This window comes from Mauremys reevesii, linkage group 9 (genome assembly GCF_016161935.1).
Source record: "Mauremys reevesii isolate NIE-2019 linkage group 9, ASM1616193v1, whole genome shotgun sequence".
In the NCBI taxonomy this organism is placed as follows: domain Eukaryota; kingdom Metazoa; phylum Chordata; order Testudines; family Geoemydidae; genus Mauremys; species Mauremys reevesii.
This window is the reverse complement of record NC_052631.1, coordinates 29,129,399-29,154,054: the sequence shown is the minus strand read 5'-3', so window position 1 is coordinate 29,154,054 and position 24,656 is coordinate 29,129,399. Positions and strand designations below refer to the sequence as shown.

At 42.3% G+C, this 24,656-nt stretch overlaps 1 long non-coding RNA gene across 2 annotated transcripts; it reads left to right on the top strand.

Annotated features, from left to right (window-relative positions):
* Window positions 1-13,224: 13,224 nt before the first annotated feature.
* On the top strand, window positions 13,225-22,443 carry LOC120372330. Of its 2 annotated transcripts, none has more exons than XR_005584898.1 (3): window positions 13,225-13,284; window positions 19,884-20,003; window positions 21,804-22,443. It is a non-coding gene; the product is annotated as an uncharacterized LOC120372330 (long non-coding RNA). The 2 variants fall into 2 exon arrangements; XR_005584897.1 differs by lacking the exon at window positions 13,225-13,284 and adding an exon at window positions 15,416-15,477.
* The last annotated feature ends 2,213 nt before the right edge of the window (window positions 22,444-24,656 follow it).

Below are 24,656 nucleotides of genomic sequence, written 5' to 3'. Positions count from 1 at the left end.
CAGTTTCTCCTCCCTTAGTTTTCACACCTCAACTACTAGAACAGGGCCTCATCCTCCCTGATTGAACTAACCTCGTTATCTCTAGCTTGCTTCTTGCTTGCATATATATACCTGCCCCTGGAAATTTCCACTACTTGCATCCGACGAAGTGGGTATTCACCCACAAAAGCTCATGCTCCAAAACATCTGTTAGTCTATAAGGAGCCACAGGATTCTTTGCTGCTTTTACAGATCCAGACTAACATGGCTACCCCTCTGATACATATTGAATACTCATATAACAGCATTGTAGAGGTAGCCAATCCCTTTCCTGTTTCTGGGCAAGAGGACAGTTGGTGTAGAGTAAACCTGCTGTCTGAATTCCATAACCAGAATTTGCTACCATACCATGCAAAGATGGGAAATTCTAAGGGCAGGAAAACACTAAATAAAATGTACTACCTGTTATGACTTGGAAACTGAGGGAGCTAGGGGAAATGTAGCACCCTCTTCTGCCTCTGTAGCAGGGAAGGTGGACTTGTTTCAATTTCAAGGTGCAGCAAAACAAGTCCTCAAAGATACTGTACAAATTATATACACCATATATGCATATTTCTTTCTGCCTTGTTTAGTTAGGAGTGTCAATGCAAATGGCTGTTCTTCAGAAATATCACCTGATGTGAGTACAACTGGCTGAGTTAAAGAGTAATATTTTAAAACTGATTGATCAGTATCTCACTACTCAAATGCTTATCAGTGTTTGTTTTTCCAGTGTCATTTTTAGCAACTCACTTTGACATGAATTATATGCCAAATAATTTTTAAACATCATAAAACTGTATAGATAAAATATACTTCAAAGTAAAGTGTAACTATTTCATTTGAAACCATGCAATTAAGTCAGCCTGTCTGTTTTATTTTTCAGTAACTCCTATCTCTTCCACATTATTAAGTTCAGTTTTGACTTTACATTGGAATTTGGAAGCACTGAGTTGTCTATCTTAATATGGTATTCTCCTTTCAGATATTTTAGACAGACATCAGAGAATTTGCCTAGCATATTGTCTTGTGTTCTCTGTATGCAGTTCTGTGGCATTTCCAAGAATTTGTTAAACTAACTTCATCTTACTGTATGGAAAGTTGTAGTAATTCCTTGCTTTTGTTCTAATATTTTATGTCTTAAACATGAAATCTGCTTGAGATTTCTCTGCCTTTTCCTTGGCTAAATTATTTTTTTTTTCCTTGGACTAACACTCCGTTGTGCATCAATATCCTGTTTAATAGCTACATCTGCCATTTATGTTTAGCTGTGTTTTTCAAGGTGAAGAAGTTTGCTGTACAGTTAGCGTATCTAAGGAGATCTGTTCAAAGCCTTGCTGTTCTCCAAGATTAGGTTGGACTTTATAACTGGACAATATACCTATACAAAGAGAAAAGAATAATTTTTCATTTGATTATATTTCATGGCTCACATTCACCACCACTTCTATCAAATAGGAATCTGACTTTCAGAAAGCTTTTATTTTTATTTTGATTGCGATTTACATTTTCTTCTATTGTATTTTTCCCCCTTCTGAAGTGATGCCTCATGGAATTGCTCTTACCTAGAGCCCTTGGCTGTATTTCACTGCCTCTACCAATGTCTGTGGTTCAGATTAAGGTTAACTCATGCTCTCTGCAGCAGTGTCACAATATGTTCATTTTATTATTCCATATGCTTTCTTGTCTGTTCATTAATGAGTTAAAGTGACCCAAATTCACATCTTTGAGCATTGCCAGTCACATATATTCGCCCTTTATTGCAAATAAAAATCTCTCAAAAGCAATATTTTAATAGAGATATAGTAAATCTCAATGTTTTCCATAGTCCTTGCAAAAATCACCTTCATCATCTTCCTTCTCCTATGTACAAGCATTGTGCACTTGCACTACTAATGGGAGTGACCCATGAGGAAAGTCATTGACAGTATTTTAGGTGCCTTCTCTGAAGCCTTTCTAGCAATAAGAACAGTTATCAACTGTTGCTTAAGTTGAAGGAATTTTTCTGCAAGAGTTTCCTGGAAAGCCAGAGCTGTTGAGGAAGTAATTACTCCACCTTTTTTAAACTATAACTTCTGATATATAATATTTACTGGGTCATAAATCAACCTTCTTTGGGAGAAGACTCAAGCATTTTTATGAACTGCATGAGCTGGCAACTCAGAATGAGACTGCTCTGGATTCTGGAAATATCTGATTCTCATTGGGCATATTTAAAAGCTTAGCAGAGATGTCAGCACAGTTATTCTCGTAAAAGTATTGCATAATCTTATTTGCAGAGTGACGCTGTAGTTGGAACAGGATACAATTTGTAAGAACAAGTTCTTACAAACTTGTCATCTCTAAGTATTGCTTAATTTAGTAATTTCTTACATGACTGTTTTACAGAGTGGCTTTTTTGACATGAACATTTTTTCGTATTTATGGTCAAACCGCTATAGTTAAGGATGAGACGGTCTTTCGTTTCTAGAGCACTTTTTTGAGTGACTTATCTAAAAACAATTATTTGTTTATAGTATAAAATTTTCATGTTCCTTCTTATACTTGTACTTCTTTTATACTGGTAACATACTGTGGCAGCATACACATCAACAATGGTATCTATAGCAGTAAAAGCACAGGTCTTTCCTTGTCACAGGGCAGACCTGTCATGACCCAGTGAATCAAGTTGCTTAGCCAGTTCAGGTGGTTTCACAGTTATAAATAGCCTGGAGTGTGTTTGTCTTTCACCTAGGTGTGTATTGATTCTTCTTTTATGCACTAATACTGTGTAATGCAAGATTACAGCAAGGGTAGGTTTCGTGCAGCTCTCACTTCTCAGCACAGGCACACCCTCTGAGCTGCCCTTGCTTCCTGTTTCCTCCCCTGATATTCTCCCAGTGATTGTCACCCCATGCTCACAGTCCCCCAACAGAAAGTGTATAATTGCCCTCAGCAGTGCCAGCAGTCTTCCCCAGGCTTCAGCAATATCAGTGATCAGGATGCTGCTGATAGCACCCTGTCAGACTCTTGCTTGAGCTAAATGAGGTAAAAATATATTGTGGGGTAAGACAAGGGACAGACCCATTTTCTCTTTGCTCCCTTAGGTACCTTTTTTGTCCCTCCCCTCCCACTGCAATCAAATTGTCCAGATTTGAATAGCCATTTGGTAGGAAGAGCAGTTATTCCCAAATGGAGAGACTTGTCTACTAAGCTTCAGTTTATCACTTTGCCCCATTTTCTTTCTTTCTATGATGTTTAAAATTAATGCAACAGCAGGTAGCTTGAATAATTTGTTAATTGTGCTTATAAATAAACCTTTGATCTTCCACTTTGAGTAGAGAAAGAAGTGTGGCACTTTTTAAATGCCAACAAAGCAGAGGCTAACCTTGACAAGCTTAGTGTCTTTGCACTAAAATCAAAATCTCACACAGTAAAATGAGGCTCTAAAGACTTCTTTTCTCCATAGTAGATTTAGTCACAATTATCCTCCAGTTAGAAAGACTGAGCGATAAAAATAGAGCATAGTCCTGGTTCCATATTGAAAGGTTTACTGAGGAGCACTGTACTTTGGACATCCTATGAGAATATCCCTTCAAATGGGAGTTTCAAGTGGTCAGCACCTCTGAAACTCACACCCTATATTAATAAAAAGAGGAAGAGATTTTGTTGTTGAACGGTTCATGTCCTTTCCATGTTACACATACATATTTCTATGAAGGGCTGAATTGCAGTGAAGGGATAGGAGAGAATGTCCTGTGTGGAATGTATATCCGGGAGCCAGAAGCAAAGCAGCAGCATGTGTATGGGATTTTGTCATTTTAGCAATACAGCATGGAGGAAATAATCCACAGCATTCTTCTAGCTATGAGAGAGAAGGGGAGAAAAGCTAAGAGTAGAAAAACTCTTACAAACAGTATTGTGTAGTAAGGTTTTCCTTGTTTAAACAGTAGACAACTACAATTTCATTGCCATGTGATGGATGAGAAGGGCAAACAAGTGCTATATATTCAGAAACTATATTTACCTATTGACCTGGCATTTAGATTAGAAAACTATATAGTGCAGATGGAGAGGAGAGGGTTAGGAGGAGAAGCAAGATGGTCATTACTGCTCATGGTAGCTCTTGAAAAAAAAAAAACCCACAACACTAAAATACTTGAAGTAGTTTGTGAATTTCACTAATGTACCTGACTAATGGAGCAAGGAACAGGCAAAGAAATCTATTAGCAAAACACACACAATTATCAGGAAAGTGAACTTGATAATGTTGACTTCCAGGAAGGCTTTCTGGGTGTCCACTACCTCTTTTAAAATAAATAATTATTGCAGCATAAAAGGGGATATACCTAAATTTTTGCAATGCCCCCACCTCAGTAAAAAAACAAACATTTCTGTTTGAAACAAACAATATTCTGGATGTTAGTAGCTCATGACATTTGCAGTTAAGAAACCCAGCCTTAACTTTGCCCCTTTCCACTCTCTACATATAAGCTGAAGACCACATCAACTGCCTATACATAAATTAATGAAATAATACTAACAACTTCATTTGATTTGGATTTTGAGTTCAAGGGACTGTACTGCAACTCAGAAGACCTTGATTCTATTCTGGCCTTTGCCACAGACTTCCTGTAGACACTGGGGAAGTCATTCCAAGTCTCATTCAAACTGGTCAGAAGGCAGTGAATTACTCTGTATTGTTTGTGCAACATGCAGGACCAAATTGAGTAGGCAGAGAAATGGAAGATTCACTGGTGTGATTGGAGTCCCTTAGTTTATGTCATAAGACATGGCATGGGGAGTGCACTGAGGAGGCTGCCAAGCAGCGCTTATTTAATCACAGATCTCAATAGATGACAGAATTTGTAACATCTAAGGTTTTGGTTCTGGGGGTACTGGGTGTTACTAGTGTGACCAGAGTCTTATCTGAGGCCTCAAGAAAACTCCAGGATTTGCCAGTAAAAACATTGGAATCACTACGAAACTCACTTTTCAAATTTCACTGGTGTTATGAACACCATCAGCATATTCCATGGGGCTCTTGGCAGTTACAGGACCACCAATGTGCTGCTGCCAATACTTAGAACTTTCTGGAAGAGTTCAGGTTTTAAAAGACTCAAAAAGACTTCATATAATTCAGAATTTAGAAACCCCTATTGGAACTCTTGAATATACCCTATTCTCACTCTGCACTGCCCAGTGTATCCTGAACATTTGATTCTAAGGGCAGAGGGAGGCTTTGAATGCAGATAGGCAAATGGTAGAATAGAATTTTTGTTGAAAAGTATTCTGTGCAAGATTGGGGATCTGCCATTTTGCTAATCATTGTACATATCCAAAGAAACTGTCTAAATCAAAATTGTCTAAATTAAGATAATTTAAATAGAGAAGGATGAAGGAAAGGAATTATTATTCCTAGTATTATTTGAGACACTGAGGAACAGAGAGACATGATCACACTGGAAATCTGCAAGGAGAGTGGGAATTGAACCAAGGTCTCCTGAGTCGCAGTCCAGCACGCAAGACTAACTTACATTTTTCAGTAAAAGTATCTGGTCTCTGTCACTATGATAATCAAAACACTTATTCATGGTATTTAATTAGTTCTATATTTATAAAAAACATTTGCCGCTCTGGTAACAAGGAATAACTTAGTTTGTTTCATTTTACAATGTCAAGTCACTCACCTAGCCTGCAGACAACAAGTCAATTCCCTGGTATAAGTATTTTTTAAATGCTCTTTTGGGGGAAAAAATAGCTAGGGGAAGCAGAGGTTTAGTTTTGTAGGTCACTTTGTAAATCAACACCTGGATAATAGAAATGTACAGCTTTGAATTCCAAACAACAACACACAGAAACTCCTAGTTTTAAACATACACTGATCTTTAATGCCCCCTTCTCAAACTGCTACACAGCAAAGGCCCAGGGTCGCATGCCCCCCGCCCACCAGGCTGCCCGACGTCTGCTGATATTTCTCAGCCGAAAGCCCGAGGTGGTCCAAAATCGCTGCCTTCACGGCATCATAATCCCTGGCTTGGGCATCCGTCAGGGCCATATACGCGGCCTGTGCCTGCCCAGCGAGATAGGGGGCCAGCCGCAGGGCCTAGGTTGTCCAGTCCCATCCCACGCCCAGGGCCACCCGCTCGAAGGTACCCAAAAAGGCATCAGGGCCACCAGCTGGGGCCATCATACAGAGGCTGAGGCCCGGGTGCCATCTCCCCCACCAGGACTCACCAGCTTTTGCAGGAGCTGCTGCTGCACGGTCAACTGCTCCTTGATGAAGTCCCGTAAGGCCTTCTGCTGCCTTGCCTGCCAAGCGAGTAGAGCCTGCCTCTCTACCTGGTGGGACTGCTGGAAGGACTGCAGTGCTTTCTGCATTTCAGTCTGTTGCTCGGTGAGCCACTGCAAGGTGGTCTCCATTGCCGGTCACCAAACTGTGTCTTTGGCATGAGGATCCTGGACAAGCACCCACTTGTAACATGGTCCTCTGCCCGCCTCTTTTCCTGGGGCCCTCTGCTGCCCCAATAAGGCACAGAGAGGCTTCTTTTTCTGCAGCGCCCATGGCTTTATTTACACAAGTTCTCCCACCACCAGTGATACTATTTACAGAGCTTGCAGGCCTGACAATCTCCTCTCTTACCCAGAGTCTGCCCTCAGCCTGGAGAATGACCTTCCCCTGGCTGCCGGCCAGCCTTTATAGCCCTTCAACCCTCAGGCCTGCAGGTACAGACACTTCTAAAGGCCAGGCACCAGACTTCTCCCCAGCCCTAATCTATTTCCCCTGATTGGGGCTGGCTGAGCAGGGGCTAATTAGGTGCCTTTGCACCAGCACTCTGCTACAGGCACCAAGACTTAAAAATGTAGCTTGTACAAATCTGGTTTTCTGCTAACTGGCTACTGATGTTACAAATAAATAAGCAAAGGGTAACCTATTGTACTGGAGTATTTGAATAAAGTATTTCCTTTCCCTCTTTTGCTTTTTGTGTCTTTTATCTAATCTTATCAGAAACAGGAGAAGTGAGGGGATGAAGAAATAAGCCCCCTAACAGTGTGCAGTTTATGTCAGTATGCAGCAACTCTGGTAGCCAGGCTGACAAAAAATTAAAAATAAACAAATATAGAAATACCAATCTAAGGTCCATTTAATTAGCACCGCTGATGTTGCAGATAATCCCTTTGTGTGTCAGCTATAACTGGAAGTGTTTAGTATGGTATTGAAAAAAAAAATGTAAAAAAAGACAGATTAGAATGTTCCATGAGTACCAGTATGATTCAATGCAGGCATCAGATATGCTGATGCAACCCTTTCTCGTCTCCATGGTGCAAATATGCTTTTTCCATGTACAAAATGACATAAATACATATGGAAAAATTACTAGCAAAGCCACAGTGTCCATCCAATTTCCAAAGGGAAATTGCCCCTCATACATTTTTCTACCATATCAGATATAAAAAACAGTGACAGCCCAAATACATGTACTTATCCGTTCATACAAGTAACCATCTATCCCATGTTTGTCAGGAGTCTCCTGAAAAGGTGAACATGCATCCTTAGTCAGAGGGGAAAGAGTTACATTCATGTCCTGATACCTCACTGCATCCTTCTCACCCAGAACCTCCTCCCTACATGCACACAGAGAGAGAGAGGGAAAAATACCCTATCAGCCTACTCAGGTCTCTATATCCTGATACAACAGGCCCATCTACCAATCAGTGAGCTATTTAGGGGGCAAATATCCAAGGCATGTGCATGGCTCCTTCATGCCATCTGCCTCCAAAAAGCCTTCTTTTTGAGCATCTACAGAGAAGCTAGTGATGTGGTTCCACAAGGACAATTATCCAGCAAAGATCATCTTCACATATAGATCCCTTCTATCTAATAGTTCCTCTATGGAGGGCACTGAATGTCTAGATTCTAGTCTGCCCTGCCCCCATCTCCACCTTTCTTTGTCTATAGTGGACAATAGAAGTAGAGAAAGATTTTCTACAGCCCAATGGAAAAGATGAAGTGATAACATTATTTCTTTTCTGCTATACCTAGCATGGGGGGATGGGAATGATATAGAAGGGTCTGCCCTAGGAGATAGGCCCATTTCTTAGTCCCTTTTGCAGATGTTGAAGGACCTGGTAGCTAATATGCAGCACAACCATTCTGCCTGATGCATGCACAGTTTGAGCCAGGTAGACGCCTGGATATAGCTAGGAGCATTTTGGTATAATACATACACTCTAAAGGCTGTTTGTAAGCCTGTAGGTCTCAATGTCCCATGACCTGATCTCCCTTACTTCTATCATAATATCATTGGGGGTATTTGCATTATTTCAATGCTGTTAATTACATTAATTATACAGTATACAGGTATTGTGGGGAAAAAACAGCCTTTAACTCTCTACTCTCAGACTTAGAGGCTTGTGAGGTTGGGGGAGGGGGTGTAAATAAGGGGTGGATCTACAGTTGCACAAGGGATGGTATATTAAATATTGGTTTTATATATTTGATTACATGTATCAACAGTCATTTACCTTATCATGACTAACAATGTCATATTATATAAGTCATCAAGGGTCACGTGGAGAACAGGATGTTAAACTTCAAAAAGTTAAAGTTCATGTATTTCAGAACAGGGTCAGCAGATAAAAATGTGCTGGGTATATTGAGGACGTCATAAAAAAGAAAACATTAGAAAGGCAGAAGAACCACCACCACAGACCTGCAAGAGTTCAGGATTTGAACTCAAAGACTAATACACACAATGATAATAAGGAAAATATGGTACCCATTAGGGGCTTCTCACAGTGACGGCTGTGAGCATATAGGAGATGTGGAAGCTAGGAAGGGGAAAATATTAGGCATGCATAAGCTTTAGCTGAGAAATGAATGTGCATTTGCTTCCTTCTCTTTCCACCCATTGTCATTATGTATTTCCATGCATGTGGAGGATGAAAGCAATACACATCATGCTTAAAGGACTCCTCACTATATACCTTTTTGACTAGGAATCATAGACATGCTTCCTTCACCATCTCTTTTTCCAGAGTGAAAGCTGTTTCACCTTTTGAGTTAGTCTCTGTGAAATTCCCAAACATTACAATAAAACCACAACGATTGCACTAAAACAAGGTTTATTAAGAATGGAGAGACAGAAACCAAATAAGCAATAGGCATAATGGGCCAGATCCTCAGTACCTCAGTGTGTACTTGTGTGTTTGGAAATTGGTCTAGTTATTGTCTAGCTCAGGGGTCGGCAACCTTTCAGAAGTGGTGTGCTGAGTCTTCATTTATTACTCTAATTTAAGGTTTTGCGAGCCGGTAATACATTTTAACGTTTTTAGAAGGTCTCTTTCTATAAGTCTATAATATATAACTAAACTATTGTTGTATGCAGGGGCGGCTCTAGGCACCAGCAAAGCAAGCAGCTGCTTGGGGCAGCCCACTTGCAGGGGCAGCAGCTAGCAGGGATCCAGCCTGGGAGCTGAGAACCAACAGGGGGCCCTGGGAGCTGTAGTTCCTTGGTTATCTCCCTGCCTATAGAACCAGCCCTGGAGCAGGGAAAGAACTACATTTCCCAGCATTCCCTTGGCCACTACCAACAGGAAAAGTTGGGGGGAGGGAGCATGGCAGCTGAAACCTCATGCTGCAGCTTGCACTCACTGCTAGAGCGGGATGGCACTGTGAATGGGGAACAAGTGTGCCCAAGGAGTAGAAGGCTTTGGCCCAGATATCCCCTTCAGAAGACATCCCCAGACTGGATTAGGGATACTGGTGTGACCTCACCTTGCAGCCCCCAAAGAAGGAATTGGGTGGACTAAATGGACAGTGTCCCTCTCTATCTGAAGCCTAGCAAGGGAGGTACATGGATCCCACTAGAATTTAAAATGAAAAGTAAGGAAGGGGAGGCTCTACTGGACCTGGGCAGCTTTAGATACAGTACCAGGCACTTAGGACGATTTCCACTTCTGAGCCATGGAAGCAGAAATTGACTTTTCCTTTCCAGATTTAGCTAATATTCAGAAAGGGAATCTAGCACCTGCCTTCCAGATTTGAACACCTCAAAATTCAGAAGTGCTCAAGCTCAATTTGGGCAGCTGTTACTTCATTTCTCCCAAATCAAATATACTGATCCACTGTAACTTGCTGTAGAAAAAGTAGATAAAATTGAGCAAGAAATGCTTCCCAGTGGTTTTTAGGACTGGAATTACTATTTTCAACAGCCATTGCCTTTTTTGTTGTTGTTGTTTAAAAGGAAGACAGTCATATTGCATTGGCAAATTCCCCATAGAAACACAGAGTGGAACAAAAGAATAATAAAGGCATCTTGACTTTTTCTCGTTTATGGAGGAGACTCTTATAATATGCATCCAGATATCCTCCAATCACACAAGCTGAAAATTGTTGCACTTTACCGCAGTTCTGTAACCATATGGGAACCAATCCTGTCTGTGTTCTGTGCACATCCAAAATTCCTGCTGAATGACCCGCCCTGGGAGCAAGTCACCAGTGACCCAGGGCTGGGGCAGAAGGAGGGTGCAGCTGAGGGAGGAGGGGGCAGAGCCCAGGGCTGGGGTGGCGGGCGGAGGGGGCACTGGTGGGGGGAAAGAGGGGTGCCCAGAGCTGGTGCAGCACGGGGTGTGTGTGAGCCCAGGCCTGGGGTGCCAGGAGGTGCAGGTGTGGGGGGGAGCCCAGGGCTGGGGTGGGGGCAGCCAAATTTTATTTTGCTTGGGGCGGCAAAAAACCTAGAGGCGGCCCTGGTTGTATGTAAAGTAAATAAGATTTTAAAAATGTTTAAGAAGCTTCATTTAAAATTAAATTAAAATGCAGAGCCCCCTGGACCAGTCGCCAGGGCCCGGGCCATGTGAGTGCCGCTGAAAATCAGCTCGTGTGCCACAGGTTGCCTATCCCTGGTCTAGATCGATGTAATCAATTTACCTCCATAACATAGATGGAAGTTGCCTGGACTACTTCACCCATGAAACTGGTTCCTTCATGCACTTAGCCATAGCCTGAGTTTGTCAGATTTCAGGCCAAAATGAAGATGCAATTACTGTGCCCTTAACTACAAATTTTATTTATTACAGAAGAGAAGGAATGATAGGTCAAAACAGCTATTCCCTATAGGATATTTTTTCGGCCTGCCTAATAGGCAGCTTTATTGTTTATGCATTTGTTTATGTTTGAATTACTATTTAATTGTTGTAATGCCTCAGAGCCTTAGTTATGAACCAGGACCACATTGTGCTTGGCACTGTACAAATGCAGAACAAAAAGATGGTCTCTGCCCCAAGAAGCTTACACTCTAGGGCTACACTAGAAAGTTTTGTCAGTAGCGTTTCTGCTGACATTTAACAGTCAACAATGCAATTTTGTTAGCGCACATGCACATTTGAATACATTTGCTGGTACAGCACATCCTCACAGCAAGAGATTGTATCGGCAATGGACACCCTGCATTATGAGTGGGCATAGCAGGGTATCCCACATCACCGTCCAGTGCACTACCTTCTAGGATATTTTGAAAGTGCATTGTGGGATACTAGCGCTCCTTTTGGGGAATTTAGAGAGCCTGGGGTCCGTTTTCCACAATTCTCTCTCTTCCATCCAATGATCATCCCCTTTCACACATTTTTTTTTAATTCCCACAGTTCCTGATGCTGGTTTTCAATCTCTCTGTCATCTCACTGACAGAAGCATGGATGTGAAGCAGATCAACAGAGTTCTTGTGTCTGTGTTAGAGACAGGCAGAACTTCTGTATTTGCTGTACTTCACCAACTACCACATCACCTAGTCCTGCCGCAGTGAAGAAACAGAGGAGGAGAATATGATGCAGACAGTGAATGATGGTTGCCAGCTGTTGCAGGCATTCATTGACCAGCTCCCACAGTGTTTCTGGGCCTGTGAAATGAGCACCAAGTGATGGGGGATGTGTGCATGGAGCTTGCCCCACCCTCTAGCACTGAAACATCAAAATGAGAGGTGCTTTGACAGTGGAGAAACAAGTGGCAATCGTATGGTGGAAGCCTACAATTCCAGATTTCTATTAGTCAGTGGGCAATTAGTTTGGTGTTGGATAATCTATAGTGCAGGTGGTCATCATCCAGGAGTGCAAGGCCATTAAGCCTATCCTGCTGCACTATATTGTGACTCTGGGGCACTGGCAGGAACTAGTTGATGGATTCAATGAAATGGGTTTTTGTCACTGTGGTGGGGTGACAGGTGGGATGAATATCCTGATCCTGTCCCCTCCCCGTCTTGCTTCTAGTACATAAAATGAACAGGGGTCTTTTCTATGGTTATGCAAACACTGGTGGATCACTGAGGACATTTCACTGATATTAACATAGGTTGAGTGAAGGAAGGTGTATGATGCTTGCATTTTTAGGAACACAGGACTTCTTGAAAAGCCTCATGCTGGGACATTTTTCCTGACTGGTACATTCATATTAGTGAGAATGCAATGCCGATTATGATTCTTCGGGACTCAGCCTACCCTTTGCTTTCCTGGCTCATGAAGCCATACACCAGGTATGCCGCAAGGGGAGATTTAACTATCACCTAAGCAGGTGCAGGATGACTGTTGAAGGTGCGTTTGGTAGATTGAAAAGATGCTGGAGATATGACTAGGTTGGATCCCAGTGAGCCAAACATTTCTACTGTTCTTTCTGCATGTTGTTTCCCCCTTTGCTTTGCAAATATGTAAAACACATTACTGCCAGGATGGGGGGCGGGGGGAAGTGGAAAGACTGGCTTCTATTTATGAACAAACAAACACAAGAACAAGTATAAAAGGAAGCTAAGGCACTGTACAGCTGTGGGCTGTTGAGAGCCCATCGTGACAGTATACAGTAGTCAGTGTACTGCTCTGTGTTAATTTGTGTCACTTCATGATTAAACTGCAGGTGGCATGATATGAATGTATTGTTAATGTATTTTATTAATCTAGTGATGTATCCAGCCTCCCACCCACCCCACCTTAGGGTGAGACACGTACAACTCTGTACTCATGGAAGGTCAGCAGTACAGGTCAAAGCATGGGATGTCGCAAGTGTTTACTCCTTCTGAGGTTATTAAAGGTCCTCCAGAAAGGAGGGGGGAAACAAAACAAAACAGCAGTCCCTTCAAGGAGGCTCCAGCAGGTTATAGTCTCATTCAATGCCCTTTGTCCAATCAGTACACAAAACAAATCTTTACTGAGCAGTAATAGCAATAAAAATATTTCTACAAAACATTTAAAGTCAATTAAGAAGGTACAAGGTCTTGACTGTTCCTGCATGTCTCACAGCTCAGTGTAAGTATCGTCAGAGCTATTCTCCTTATTTTCCATGGGATTGGCAGGGATAGAATGACATGCTCTTCTGGTGATTTGGTGGGGTGAAGGCTGGAGTGTGTATGGGCCAAGCCACAGAAACACAAAATTATCCATGTAGTGCAATGGCTGCCGAGGTGCAATGCTTTGCATCTGTGTTTGCCAGCTCAGGAGCTGTATAATGTTTTGGTGGATTTCCCTATGCATCTTCTGGTCCTTCCATCTCTCCTTCAGCCCTTACTCCCTTGTTTCGTGGGCTCTGGACTCTGAGCTCCTGAGGAGAGCTGAGAAAATATTCTTGTCTGTTTCTTCTTCCTCCTGATCAAGGTCAGTCTTTCAGCAGGTGCATATGCGGGGGGGGGGGAGGGGGGGGGCTCTCAAGGATACCCAAGCTGAGGCCACTGATAAACAATAAGACGGACAGGCATTGTTAGATTTAAAGGGTTAGTGGACAGGAAAAGATAAGTGAAAAAAGTCCCTAAAAATATACCATAAGGCTATTCAGAAAAGTATGAACTGGGTTAGACTTGCTTCAGGGCTGCTTGCTTTTGGACAGTTCAACTGCTCTTAGCATGGTCAATAGATATGGGCCATTTTTCAAAATCTGTAGCAATGAGGAATGGGTGGTGGTTTGCCCTGTGTCCCAGATAAGTGGAGTGATCAGTAATGTTTCCTGCACTAACTTATTACATCAGTGATGATTCATAAGTGTGGAAAAGGTCCAGAGAACGTAACTGTTCCATGCGGGTGGAGGCCGCATTTCTCAATATGTGGCAACTTCTTTCACAGTGATAGTACTGCTGGACCTCGTTGTGGAGTGGTGTGGGAAAGTTTCCTATCATAGTGGAAGAAACAAAGCAGCCCTCCTGAGAAATGTTCAGGCAAAAATTAAAGAACATCTGCTGACAGACCTTATCAAGATTGTGGCAGATGACAAATGGGAGCATTGTGCCAAAATCAACTCTGAAAGAGAAGGAGGCTGCTCACCACTGCCAAGCCTTGCAAGCTAATTCAAAGTGAAGCCCCCTGAGCCAGCAACAGACCATCTCTATCTCTTTCTACCCCTGAATCCAAGCATAGCATGCAAGTTATTTGCTTTGGACTTGGGCTTTCGTACTGAAAAAATCAAAGCACTGCATTTTTTGGTGTTTATATAATACATGTTGTTTACATTACAATCTGAGTCATAACATAATAACGAAGACTGAATGACCACTTACTGGATTGCTTGCAATGATTATTTTAAATTTTCTATGTATTTTATCTGAATGCTAACTTTCGTTTTCACTGTGTTTCTTTTTCTGCTTCTAGTGCATCTCTTTATGTTTGCTAGAAATTCTATCTGGCCTCGCTGGCGAAAGCATGCATTTGGGAAGGTTTTCATGTTGCTTATAACATTCTCTCTCTTCTTCTTTGCCTAAGACTGCCAGTGCACGTTGTTCAAATAAATCATGTGCATTTAGGCACCATTTTGAGAAGGGTGGAAGAGGGACAGGGAGGGAGAAGTTTCAAGGCCCATAAAAAAATAAAAAAAGCATTAATACATATCTCCCTTCTTCCTCAGTGGGTTCCTCTTCTAGGTTCATCTGGGGCAATTTTGGCTGCTTTTGATGAACTCCAGGCTCTCTTCAGGGTCTGCATCTTCCATGAGCTTTTTGTCAATGTGCATTTCTGGGGTTCCTTCCTCTGGGTTTCATGAGGTGTCCACAATTACTCACGGGATGGTTATGGGGTCCCTACCTAGTATGGCATTCAGTTCTACAAAGATGCAGCAGGTCTGAGGGGGTAGCTCCACATTTTCTGTAGGCCTCCCTTGCCTTTTGGTATGACTGCTGCAGTTTCTTCCCCTTGGCTGGCATTGCTACTTGTCAGAGTCATGCTTCAGCTTCTGCATTCCCTCTGCAATATCTGAATAGACACATTTATTGTTGTGTATTTGGTTGTCATGGTTTTTGTTCCTATAGCAACTGAGTTAGATTATTAGGGGATAGCCCAGCCAGTTTCGGCCAGTTGGGTGAGCTCTGTGTCTGTAAATAAAATGGTAGTTTTGTTAGCTGTCTGCTGTCTGGCCTCAAGTGATTTCTTCCTAAACCGGCTGCCCCCAAGGATATAACAAGTGGCGACGAGGGTGGGAGTCCGGTGCTGCTCCAGTAACAGAAGGAAATAGAAGTCAAGGTAAAGAACAAACAAACAAAAAAGCTGCTTGTTTGCACTGACTGTGAAAGTGAAACTAAAAATCATGGCTACTCTGACCAGGCCACTGGAACCTTTTGATGAGAATACAGAGCAGTGGCATGTGTATACTGAGCGTTTTGAGCTTTTTGTTATTGCAAATGACATTACAGAAGTGAAGAAGGTGCCAATATTCTTAAGTGTTGTAGGGGCCAAAACCAACTCCCTGCTTCGCAGCTTAATATACCCTGTTAAGCCTGAGACTAAATCTTACAGTGACGTGGAAATCCTGGGGTCCCATTTTCCCCCCAAACCACTGGTAATTGCTGAAAGATATAGGTTCCACAAAACAGACCAAAAGGAAGATAAAACAGTTGTACAATTTGTAGCAATTTTAAAAAAGCTAGCAGAACTCTGTGAATTTAAAGAGATGTTAAATGATGCCCTGCGTGACAGGTTAGTGTGTGGCCTCTACAGTGAAGCTATATGGAAGCGCCTACTGATAGAGGCTCAGCTTACATTACAGAAGGCTGTTGATATTGCTGTCTCCATGGAACTGGCTACAAGGGAGGCGCAATACATCAGTGCATCCCTTGGGTGCAAAAAGTGTAACAAGAACCGACCCACAAAACTGTGCAGAGTCAAGAATGTTACCGCTGTGGTAAGCCGGGTCACCAGGCATCAGAATGCTGGTGTAAGGACCTGGTGTGTCGACACTGTGGCAAAAAGGGACACACTGAGTGTGCCTGTAACAAAAGAAAAAGAGGCTGGTGGTCTGGCCGACAAAAAGAGGAAATCTGCATACCCTAGAGCAGACCCAGGATGATCAAGGTGACACCTCATCGCAAGAGGAAGTGCCACTGCATGTTTTGTCTTTGGCAGTGGGCTCACATGAATACTGGGTAACCCCATTGTTGGATGGCAAACCTATACGCATGGAACTGGACACCAGTGCAGCCGTCTTGCTGGTCTCCGAGACTGTGTATAAAGAAAAGCTACAGCATCTTCCGCTTAAGGCAACAAAAACTGTTCTGAAGACGTATACGGGAGAAGCTGTGCCCATGTTGGGCACTATTGATGTTAAGGTGGAGCTCAATGGACAGGCTGCTAAATTGCCACTGTTTGTGGTGAGAGGTAACTACTCAGCCTTAATGGGTAGGTCTTGGCTTGGGAAGATTCAACTGAACTGGGCAGAAGTGCACCGGATGACTAAAGAAGAAACCAGTCTAACCCCTATACTAAGGAAACATGCTGCTGTTTTTGGAGATGATTTGGGAAGTATGAAGGGAATCACTGTGACATTGAACATTAAACCTGACAGTCCACCAAAATATCTGAAAGCCTGAACTGTGCCATATGCCATCAGGCCAAAAGTTGCAGCAGACCTGGAGCGCCTGGTCACCAATGGAGTCCTAATACCAGTTACCCATAGCTCATGGGCCACTCCTATCGTTCCAATAGTGAAGAAAGATGGCTCTCTCCCGATTTGCGGTGATTTTAAAGTCACTGTCAACCCAGTGTTGTGTGCAGAGCAATACCCGCTTCCCCGCATCGATGGCCTCTTCACAGGCCTGGCTGGGGGACAAAAGTTCAGTAAGATTGATCTGAGTCAAGCATATTTACAGATGCATGTCGATTAAAAGTCCCAAGAGCTGTTGACTATTGTGACTCATAAGGGGCTTTATCGATACTGTCGCCTACCCTTCGGAATAACGTCTGCTCCTGCCCTGTTCCAGAGGGCTATGGACCAGATCTTGTGTGGCTTGTCAGGAGTTCAGTGCTATCTGGATGATATCCTGGTCACTGGAAGAAATGAAGAGGATCACTTAAAGAATTTAGAGGCGACCCTACAAAGACTGGAAGAGTATGGCCTACGAGTTCGCAAAGACAAGTGTGAATTCTTCAAGCCCTCTGTTGAATATTTGGGACACATCATTGATTCTGCAGGTCTTCATAAGGCCCCTGCAAAAGTAAAAGCTATTGTGGAGGCTCCTCCACCTCGAAATGTAAGTCAGCTGCGCTCGTTTCTAGGACTACTGAACTATTATGGAAAGTTCATTTCACAGTTAGCCACACTGCTAAAACCACTTCATGAGCTCCTTGGGCAGAACAAGACCTGGAAGTGGACTGAAGCCTGTAATGTTGCATTTAACAAAGCTAAGGATGCATTGCTAAATTCTGAAGTTCTAACGCACTTTGCTCCATCCTTACCCCTACAATTGGCCTGCGATGCCTCCCCTTATGGAGTGGGAGCAGTCGTGTCACACATTATGCCTTCAGGAGAAGAGAGACCTATTACTTTTGCTTCACGCACTCTAAGCAAAACAGAAACTAACTACACCCAAATCGAACGTGAGGCATTAGGAATTGTTTTTGGAATTCAGAAGTTTCATCAGTACCTGTTTGGGCGAAAGTTTACTCTTCTCACAGACCATCAACCTCTGACGTCAATTTTTGGACCCTACACAGGCATTTCCCCATTAGCTGCTAGTCTATGCAACGTTGGGCATTGTTACTTTCAGCACACACATATGAAATCAAATATCGGAAATCCACTCTGCACGGCAATGCAGATGGCCTCTCAAGGTTGCCTTTGCCGGTCAAACATCAGGATAGTGCCCAAAAGGAAATCTTCTACTTTGAACAGGTAGAGAATACACCCATCACTGCTACTCAGATAAAGAAGGCAACTCGTGTTGACCCAGTATTGTCCCAAGTTATGGACCTGGTGATGCATGGAAAATCTCGACAAACCTCTCCAGTCTCACCCGACCTTGTTCCCTACATGTCCAGGCGGACGGAGTTATCGGTCCAATCTGGTTGGTTGTTGTGGGGGAGACGTGTCATTATTCCACCACCACTGAGATCACAGATGTTAGAACAGCTACATTCTGGTCACTGTGGAATAGTGCGCATGAAGGAAATTGCACAAAGCAATTTTTGGTGGCCTGGATTGGACAGTGCTATTGAAGAGAAGGCAAAAGCTTGTATGTCATGTCAGAGTGTGAGGAATGCACCCCAGTGGGCACCCCTACACCCATGGGACTGGCCTGAAAACCCGTGGCAACGTATTCACATTGACTTCGCTGGCCCCCTTGAAGGAAGCATGTTCTTGGTGGCAGTAGATGCCCATTCTAAATGGCCAGAAGTCTCTATAATGCAGTCCACTATCCACTATAGAAAGTACTATCCAAAAACTACAAGGACTCTTTAGTCATTTTGGTCTGCCAGAACAACTTGTGAGCGACAACGGACCACAGTTCGTCTCTCAGGAGTTTCAAAATTTTATGAAGGCAAATGGGATACATCACATCACGTCAGCACCATATCATCCATCCACCAACGGATTAGCTGAAAGATTTGTGCAGACAATGAAACACGCTTTGAAATCAGCAAGGGGACAACACTCCATTCAAAAGCGTCTGGATACCTTCTTACTTTCCAACAGAAACACACCTCATGCTACAACCCAGGCATCCCCGGCCTTTCTAATGATGGGACGACAGCTGCGCACTTGCTTTGATCTGCTAAACCTTCTGAACCCCGACAAATTGTGCAACATCAGCAGCAATATCAAGTCATCAGACGGGCACCCAGAGCAAAAGACTGAACCTTTAGCCCGGGACAGCCAGCTTTGGCTCGGAATTATACTTCCAGAGCTAAATGGGTCCCTGCCACAATCATCACTCAAACAGGACCTGTTTCCTACACAGTCTGGACTGCAGAGAATCTTACCTGGCAGCGACATGTAGATCAGCTGTTGCCAGGTCATGCCAGTCCTCAGGACACATCTGCAGTTGAGTGGTCTGACTTCACCTCTTCTGGTGAGACAGCGAATCACGAATCACCTGTTCCTGACTGTTCTCCATTACTGCCGGCGGCTGAGAGACCCCTCCGCCCAGCACGAGCTGATACCACCTCCTCAGCTGTTCGTGCTGCGGACCCTGAGCCCATGGTACTTTTGGGTGCAACAACACCAGAAGTTCGCCATAATCCACCTAGAGACAGAAGGCCTCCTCATCGGCTGGATCTTTAGCTAGGGCAAACCCACGGTTATGGGGCAAAATAATCCCCAGGGTTTAGCCGGGAATGGAGGCAGTCCACCCTCCTTCTCTAGTCTAGTGTGTGTTTTATTTAGGGGATGTTCTTATTGGGGGGGAGGAATATGTTGTGTATTTGGTTGTCATGGTTTTTGTTCCTATGGCAACTGAGTTAGATTATTAGAGGATAGCCCAGCCAGTTTCGGCCGGTTGGGTGAGCTCTGTATCTGTAAATAAAATGGTAGTTTTGTTAGCTGTCTGCTGTCTGGCCTCAAGTGATTTCTTCCTAAACTGGCTGCCCCCAAGGATATAACATTTATTTCTGCAGTTAGTCTGAAACTGGGCTTGCATTGTTCCTTCTCCGGACAGGCTGAGGAAATCTAGGACGTCTTTCCTGGAGCAGGAATCAGCATGAAGTTTACCTGTAGCTTTATATGGATCCATACTTATGGTTGCAAAGGAAGACTTGCCAAGGAGGAATAGCAGGAGGTGAGACATTTCAAAAACACACTGGGTATTTTAAAGTGGGGATAGGCTTCATTCATCTTATTTTCTACAGGATGATATTGTGTTAGATTGGGGCCTACTCCAGAAACTCCTCGTGGCAATGGGACTATCCACCTACATGACTGAAGAATCTGAGTGTTAGAGTAAATTTCAGCACTGAAATTCTGGCTGTGGTTTTTTTTTTTTTTTAAAGCAGTAATTAATGGTTTGAATTTGACTTGCTTAGTACAAAACAGCCCCAGTGGCATGGGTGCACTTTTCTGAAGTGAAACTTCCTCCTTCTGCAGGAAGTCCAGAATTTTATGAGTCATTGTTTTCATCTGTTCTGTAGCACATCATAAACCTGCCATCCTATGTAGGTGTTTCAAAATCTATGGTATCTTTAGTGCCTTTAGGGTTTTAATGTCTTGTGAAATTCCCTTCCCATCCCATGTGAGTTCCTGACAACTGAAACCTAACACTACAATTTTGTCATTAACGTGTGATAAAACGTAGTTAACTCATTTAGTATAATACAGTTTTTTTTGGGGGGGGAGGGATTGATCTTAAATTCCTGTAGAGGAGTGTTTGTGTCTTGACAAAAATAGTACTTTTTTGGTAGAATCTTAGTGCCCAGGAGTAAATAATGAGTCCATCCAAATCATAAAACATATGACCTACCTCCCAAACTGGCAGTTCAATGTTTTGATGAAGATGAAATGGCAGCCACAAGGAAAGAAACACAGGGATAGATGTTAGGAGGATACAGTAGCACAATATTCTCTTTTCAGTCATATTGAACTGCCATATAATAGGTTACTGTTTTTCCTCAGATTTAGTTATTTTAAAATCATTCTATTAGATTACAAAAAGATCCAGGCTATTATATTACATTTCCAGAACCTACTGGAATTAAAATATAATTTATTTAAGACAAATGGAATAAAATGCAAAAGTAGTAATAAACTCAATAGCATTCATCACCATGCAATTTTGACAGGTTTCCATGCCCCTTTTAAGGCTTATGTCCTGCCTTCCCACCCCGTTTCTGTTGGCGCTGAAGTGTGGCACCATCGACCATTTTGAAAAAATGTGTGTGTGTATGTGTTTGACTAGGGGAAGTGTTGTGTATGTTTGTGCTTGGGTACATGGAGAGAAAAAGGTTGAAAGAAGAGTGTGAGAGAGTGTAAAGATGAAAAAAGAGAGTTTGAGTAAGGTTTAGAGAAAAAAGGAAATTTGAAAGAAGAGAGGTAAGTTATTGAAGAAAAGAGGATGGTAAAGGCAGGTTATGAAAGACTAGAAAGATAGAATTTGAAAAAAGGAAATATTTGTTTTTAAGAAAAAAGAGTTAAATAATATTGAAAACTAGGTTTAAAAGGGGAATTTACTAAGGCAAAACCTGTTTAGTAAGCCTCTGGTAAAAACTATAAAGAGTGGCTAAGAAAAATACAATTAAACTATTCAATACCAGTGTAGGGTAAGAGAAAAGCTTTTAAAAACATTAAAAACTAGGTTTATAAAGGGAATTTACTAAGGCAGAGCCTGTTTGGTAAGCACAGGGTAAAAAAGTGAATACAAATGCATTGAAACTATTCAATACCGTGTAAGTTAAAAAAAAAAAGAGAGCCCCCTTTGCAAAGGGCAAAGATAGACAGCACATGGTGGAATCAAAAAGAGAGAGAAAATGACGTTGGCACCAAAGGGGTGGTTTGGCAGGAACTGATGCTCAGTTGGCTAGAGCCTTTTAAAATCATGTTATGTACAAAGATGCCTTACACGCATTTCTTACTGTCAATTTTTCAGCAGCTGAGCGATGGCTCTTCAGAGGACTTGGAGGTTTTGGACACCGACAGCTCCGAAGGACCGAGTGGTTTGGGCCCAGTCTGTTTTTGCCCAGACACAAAACCAGATGCTCCACAGAATGCCGAAACCGCGGGGGATGCTTATTCTATAGGCCTGTACTATCTAAAGTTGAGGGAGAAATTCGGTATTAAGCCGGTGCGAGTTCATAACCGTAAAACAGTGATGCGTGCAATTGTGCGAGCAGCTGTGCACGGAATCATCAAGCACTGCCTAAGAGAAATACAAAATGAGGATTGTCCTGGGTGCGCCATAGATGCCACCGGTCACAGGTATCATGCCTGTGTGTACTGGTCTTTAGATGATGTGAATTGTAAAATTAAAGAAATTAGCGGTAGTTTGTGTATGGAGAGTGTGTTAAATATCATCATCACGCTGGGATATGCACTGCAGTGCCTCTGTTTAACCCAGGAACATTTAACCCAGCTCTAGGGGCAGAATTGGTGGACAAAGTGACAAAGGCCGAGAACCCAAATAGTGTTTTAGATGAAATCATCAAACCGACAGATAAATGTTTAATGCAAAATGTTGAACATCTTCTTCGTTCAGCAAATTACAAAATCTTGCTAAGAAAAAACACTAACAGAGCGTGTTTTGGGAACAAAACAGGCCGTGTTGGAAAATAAAATGTCAGTTGAAAATAACTGTGTAAAGCGTGTTTTTATGGAGTTCCAGGGATGTGGGGTTTGTCAAAAGGACTGTCGGTTGCCCCCATAGCATACGCGCAGTTAGGTTACAATTTGTCAACAACAACAAAAGGTATATGAATGGCCTGTTCCTTTAACGAAGGCCCAACCGCCTCACCCAGCCCTGGTGTTTGTGCATCAGGGTTATAGACTCCCTATGGACCGTTGCAAAGCAGCCCCAGAACCCCTCTTAAATCATGCCATCTTCCGCTTCGGCTGTACCTTTTAATTTTCCACCCCAAGGCCCTCTGCATTAGGACTTAATCATAGCCCCTCTGATTTCAACAATGTCTCAGGTCTCTCGTCTACTGTTTCATATTATTTAATGCTGTACATCACCTAGGGTTACAGTTTGCATAAAAGTGTTTTATAAAAACAAATAAAAATATATTCTTTAGACGCCTAGACAAGGTAATAATCAACAATAATCAACAATATTGTAACTATTGCTTTGCAGTCCTTGCTACAATGTATCTTTTAGCTTGTTTTTGTTAATATTTCTGATGGGCTGTAAGATGAGTGGAGATAATACCTCATAAAGTGGGAAAGTGCTTTCAAATCATAAATGCTTGCCCATGCTAAAGCATAATAACTTACACAGACAGGCTGTCTACAAAACCATTTCAGTAAAAGAGTTATCAACATACCCCCTAAAAGTCAGGCCAGCTTTCTTACCCCCATGGCCTGATCTCTGTGGCTCTGGCTTTTTTTTTAAAAAAATGTTTGTCCTTGGTTTAGATTTTTAAAAACATTTAAAAAAGAAGAAAAAAGGGGAAAGGTGGGGGGAGAAAAGTAAGTGTGTGTGTGTAGAGTGGGGGTGAGGAAGGCTCCATATCTCTGGTAAAAAAACAGCTAACTTTTTTTACATACGCTATTTTTACTTGTGGTTTTTTTGTATAAATCCAAACTTTAAAAAGCAAGCTTGTTTTTTTTTTATTAAAACACATACGTAAATGCCCCTCAATTGCCAGTTTTCATATTCTTACCCAGTTGTTGTTTTGGTACTTTAAAAACACTATTTTTAAAAGAACAGGCTAGTATCTTAAGCCTTTTTAGTTCACTAAACTTCTGCAAAATATCCCTAAGAGGGGCCTTGTTTTGTTACAGCTCAGGCAATACTGCTTTTTCATAATAAACTTAAAAAAAACATAATGCTTCAAATACATGGGGAGGAAAATAAACTTCTCTCTAATCCACTGGATTACAAAATAAGGGGGATATAAACTAGCTGTTACTAAGGTTCTGTGGTTTTCACTCTGGCGTGTTTTCTGCATGCTCTCTTTTTTTAATTAAAACACGCATGTAAAAATGTTAAATAAAGGACTCTGTCTTCATATAGGCTTGTCTTTTAAAGTGTTTATTCCTCTACGAAACTTAATATAACTTTCACTTGTATGTGTTAAAAAGCAGGCAAAGAAGCAGCCTTCTTATCTCTGATCTACTGGCTTACAGAGGGTGTTTTTGCTGACAGCTGCTTTGCTGCAAAAGCCTGCTGTCCTTACTAAAAAAATGACCAGTGCTAGCCTAAACCTAGGGAAAAACTTCTATAAACAAGTATCAGAGGGGTAGCCGTGTTAGTCTGGATCTGTAAAAGCAACAAAGAATCCTGTGGCACCTTATAGACTAACAGACGTTTTGCAGCATGAGCTTTCGTGGGTGAATACCCACTTCTTCAGAAGGCTGCTTCTTTGCCTGCTTTTTAACACATACAGATGCAAGTGCATCTGAAGAAGTGGGTATTCACCCACGAAAGCTCATGCTGCAAAACGTCTGTTAGTCTATAAGGTGCCACAGGATTCTTTGTTGCTTCTATAAACAGGCTTTCTGTGTTTTTAAGCCTGGGTTGTTTCTGCAGACTTACATGTTATTGAAACACCTATGCCTAAGGGACTAAATGAAGGTATGGGTCTTCAGGTAGGCTTATCTTTTCAAGTGTTTATTCCTTTACAAGCCTTTCACCTCTATTTGTTCTCTCTGATCCACTGGCTTACAAAATAAGGGGTGTATAAACTGTCTGTTACTAAAAACCTGGGGTTGTAAGCCTAGGGTGCTTCTGCCTGCTCTTTTTTTATTACAACACATACAAAAGGGATGTGTTTTAGGTTTGTCT